Genomic DNA, 5,334 nt, shown 5'->3' with positions numbered 1-5,334 from the left:
TTGAACATCAGCACAAACATGAACATGAGTCTGTGAGCAGATGTGCATGCATGAACACATCAACATTGAAACAGATCAGCAGCAACATGAAACAGATCAGCAGCAACATGATATGGTTTTTCACTGTGATTATTCTAGTTAGAGATTCATGAGTCTAACAGCCTCAGGGTAGAAGCTGTTCCTCAGTCTAGTGGTTCTACACTTAATGCTCCTTAACCTCCTTCCTGAGGGGAGTGGGGCAAAAAGTGTGTGTGCTGGGTGGGTGGGGTCCTTCATGATGCAGGTGGCCCTCTTCCTGCATCTGGAGGTGTAGATGTCTGTGATGGTGGGGAGGCTGATTCCAACAGATTTTTGTGCAGCCTTCACCACTCTCTGCAAAGCTTTTCTTTATGGAGCATGGGCTACAAATCCAACAAACCAATCTAACAAACCATCCACAGGACCTGACTTAACTTTGTTAGATTTTTCTGTCTGGATTATTATTGCATCAGGATATTTAGCAAATCAAATCTTATTTATAAAATCGTAGGAGCCACTCACCTTTGTGAGTTACAGTCGTGTTTTTGAAGACCAGTGAGGAATAATTGGGATCTTCATCCATCTCTCCACACTGCTGTTGCTGCTCAGAGCAGAAAATGACTTCAGTTTATCAGAAGCTGTATGCTTGGGGCCACAGAATAAAAAAAAAAGGTTGGTGTGACATGATATAAAGAACTAATAAGTTCCTTTTTTGCCTAAATGTTGAGTAAAGACCAACCTTAACCAAGTGTTTTGTCATCTATTATCATTAATAGGAAGTCTAACAAGGTTGAGTCAGGTCCTCTTCACATATTTTTCTTTGCTGAAACATTTAGTCTTTTATCAAAAAGACTTCAGCCTGAGGAGCTGCAACAAAAGGTCTCTTTTCAGGTCTCTCTTGTAAATGAGGCTCAATGGGATTAGCCTTTCTAATAAGCAGCACCTTCTCATAGCGCATCAACCAGTTTGCTGGTTACATGTAAAACTAGCTGTTCACATGCAAAAGGAGGACCATCAGTCTAACAAGTGGCCATTAGTGCCCGGATGGCCACTTGTTATTCACAGAAGGCTGAGTGATACTTGCAATAACAGCATTGTAGGAGGATGGCAGTTTAACATGGAGGCCTTTGCCCCAGTTTAATGATGGACGAGTTATCTTCACAAAGATGGCTTCCTTTACTCCTCTCTCAAACCAACTCAGTTTTATTTTGGTAAATTAGCAACATTGCAAACAAGGAAAACAATATAAAGTACTATTAAACAAATCAATAATTTACCAAAAAATTAATAGGCTGAAGCCAAGGCTTACACTTGCCCACCCTATTCATAGACTCAGTGGTGTACAATAATGAAATATATCTACTGTCCATATACATACATGCATAAGTACACATACACACATTTATATTTAAATATGCATGTATATAATACATATACATACTCACATTACACACCGGTACATACATGGTTACACAAACATATATACATCTAGATAACATAAGCTTTTCCAACAATTTTCAATCAGGTCATCGGGGCAGTTTCTTTTTTTTTGCTGAAACGTTTCACCTTCCATCCAGAAGGCTTCATCAGTCAAGTAAACACACAACACAAAACTGATTCTTCCCCCAAGCAGCTTTCTCCAAAGTGGAACAAACCAGTTATGTTGGTGCTAAGATGGTGTCTTTGGCACGCCCGCTCTTCTTGTGCTGGTCCTCGTCCTCATCGAACCTTCCGGATGGAAGGTGAAACGTTTCAGCAATAAAAGAAACTGTCCAGATGACCTGACTGAAAATTGTTGGATTGTATACCTGGATTATTGCGCATGGACTATTTTTAATATAAGCTTTTATAATTTTACATTTTAAGATTCTTTTAAAGTTCACCAAAAAAAGCATATAATTTGAGATCATCATCCAGTTAGTTCCACAAATTCACGCCGATAACTGAAATGCATCTGGATTTTATTTTACTTTTCTCTTTAGATTATTCAAATATTAACAAACCTCGTTATATTTACTCTCTCTTAAATTAAATAATTTCTGAATTTCAGAAGGAAGATTTTTATTCAATGCTTTATACATTATTTCCAGTATTTTTATATATACTAGGTTTTGAAGTATTACTTTGAATAAAAAGTTTATTAGTTGGTTCACAATATTCCACGTTATTAATAAGCCTACTTGCTTTTTTGTGTAACTTTACTAATATGTCAATAGTTGTTTTATTTGCATTTCCCCATATATTTCTGAGCAATTTGACAAATAGGGCATAACCAAGGAAGAGTATATAATATGCATGCCATTTACATTTATTAAATATTTTATTTTAAACAATATTCCAATAGTTTTTGCAATTTTATTTCTAATATATTCAATATGAGGCTTCCAACTAATTTTCTTGTCCAGAATGGTACTTAAAAATTTTGTTTCATAAACTCAGTTGATTTTAACTCATTTATAAGTAACTTTACATTATTTTAAATCTGATTACCAGGAAATACCATAAATTTAGTTGTTGTTGTTTTTTTTTCACTTAAAGATGGCTTATCATAATCGAACCACTTTTTTTTAAACTCGGCTAGCTCTTTTTATACTATTTGTATTAGTTCATCCATATTATTTTCAGAAAATAAAAAAGTTTGTGTCATCAGCAAACATAAATTTCAAAGTATTGGATACTGTAAGGCAGCACGGTGGCGCAACTGGTAGAGCTGCTGCCTCTCGGTGAGCAGATCCCTGGTTCAAATCCCGGGCAGGAGCCTTTCTGGGTGGAGTTTGCATGTTCTCTCCGTGCATGCGTGGGTTTTCTCTGGGTACTCCGGTTTCCTCCCACAGACCAGAAGCATGCATGTTAGGATGATTGGTAACTCTAAATTGTCTCTAGGTGTGAGTGAGTGTGAATGGTTGTTTGTCTCTATGTGTCCCTGTGATGGACTGGAGACCTGTCCATGGTGTCCCCGCCCCTCACACAGTGATTGCTGGACATGGACACTGGCGACCCCCGTGACCCAAAAGCGGGTAAAAGATAATGGATGGATGGATTGTTGGATACTGTAAAAAATATCTTTTAAATAAAGGATAAATAATTTAGGTCCTAGAACTGAGCCTTGAGGAAGACCACGTTTTATAGTTTCAATTTGTGACTTTGTGTTATTAATTTGTACATATTGTAGCCTATTAATTCAATTCAGTTCATTTATATAGTGACAAACTACTCAAATAACTGTTTAACCACTGATGTGCAACCCCAGTAAGCCATATTGTTCATATTTTCCCAGTAGTCGTTCATGGTCAATAGTGTCAAATGCCTTACACAAGTCAATGAACACACCCACTTTATTAAGTCACAGGTAAAGCTGTAGAGTTGTTTCTGAAACTGTACTGGTGCTCATTTAATATTGGTTTTATTAAGAAAGGAGTCCAGCCTTTGTATGAATATTCTTTCCAGAATTTAAAAAAATTGTTGTAGCAATGATATATGTCTATAATTTGTTTTTGTTTTTTAATTGCTTATCACCACTTTTGTGGACTGGAAAGTCCTTGGCTATTTTCATTTTTGTCAGGAAAAAATTCCAGTTAAGTGTGATCTATTACAAATGTAGGTGAGAGGTTTAATACTATTATAAATTACTTCTTTCACAATAGCCATATCAATGTCATTACAGTCTTTGGATTTCTTATTTTTTTAAAGTTTATCTACTGCTATGACCTCACTTTCACTCACTCATCCAAGAAACATTGTGTTAATATTATTGAATGTATAACTGAGTTTTTATCTCTGATCTTTGGCAACTCATTTACTAAATTAGGATCAATATTAACAAAGAACTGATTGAAGACTTCAACAATATCCTCTTTACTTTCCATTGTGGTGTTATGTTTAATATATATTGGGAAATATCTGTCTTAATAATTTTTAATGACACTATTAATTATCTTCTATGTAACCTTAATATCATTGCTGCATTTTGCGGCTATTTTTGCAATAGCCTATTATAATCATACAGTTTTTGCTTTTTCAGCACTGATGTTAATTTGTTTTTATATATTTTATAATTTTCTCCTTTTTCCTGGGTTGGATTAGAGTTAGTAATAAATATATAGGATTACTAATAAAATCCTTATATAGTTTTTTTCCCTTTTTACATGACTTTTCCAAACTCCTTATCATCCAGGGAGTCAATCTGTGTTTTGATGTCTGTTTGTATTTTTTAAAGGGACAATGATGATTATAGCTTCTTGTAAACATTTCCAAAAATGTAAATTATACGACTCATTAACGTCATCAACATTAAAACATTGCCAATTAAAATTTAATAATTCTGTTTTCATTTTTTCCACAGCTTCAGGTAATTTAGCTCTAGCTAAATTAGAAGTTGGCGTTGTCATATTTAAATTAAACTGATTACTAGTATCCAACACAGTAAACACTGGCAAATGATCAGTAATATCAGTTATCAGCCATCCACTTTTTGTTTTCACATTGAATTTGTTTATAAAAAATATTGTCAATCAATGAAGCACTGTCTTTGGTTATTCGAGTAGGTTTTAATATTAATGGATAAAAACCTAAACCAAACATTGTGTTGACAAATTTGTTTTGATATGCTCATTTCAACAAATCAATGTTAAAATCTCCACAAATAAAAGTAAACTTTTCATTTTAAAAAGTTAAATCTGGTCCTCTGGACATTCAAAAAAACAAAACAAAGCAAATCAACAAAAAAATGTAGAAACGTTTCGTCTCTCGTCCGAGAGACTTCCTCAGTCTGAGGTGCTGTATTCAGCTCAGTCTCTTAAATAGCACCTTCTTAGAGTGGATCAACCAGTTTTGCTGCTGACAACCAAAACCAGCTGATCACATGCTCAAGAAGGACCAGAGTTTCCAAATATCTGGCGTCTGTACTCACCCCTTTAGTTGGCAGCTCAGAACACCACATACAGAACACCATGGACTTTGTGGACAAGGTGAGGGATGTCATCATGGAGACTGATGAAACAATGGTCTCTTTTGATGTCACATCACTCTTTACGTGCATTCCTGTTGATGATGCAGTAGAGGTGGTCAGTTTAAGATTAAAATCAGACACCACTCTGAGCAGCAGGACCACGCTTTCCACAGAACAACTGTGTCAACTCTTGAAACTGTGCCTGCAGTCAACCTACTTCACATATGGGGAGCAATATTATAGGCAGAAACATGGGTGTGCTATGGGGTCTCCAGTTTCTCCTATTGTTGCCAACCTGTACATGGAGGAGGTAGAAAAGAGAGCCTTGACGTCCTTTTCAGGGACACCACCAAGTCATTGGTTCAGGT

This window comes from Nematolebias whitei, chromosome 5 (assembly GCF_014905685.2).
Source record: "Nematolebias whitei isolate Nwh7 chromosome 5, NemWhi1, whole genome shotgun sequence".
Lineage (NCBI taxonomy): Eukaryota > Metazoa > Chordata > Actinopteri > Cyprinodontiformes > Rivulidae > Nematolebias > Nematolebias whitei.
This window is presented reverse-complemented; position numbering follows the sequence as displayed.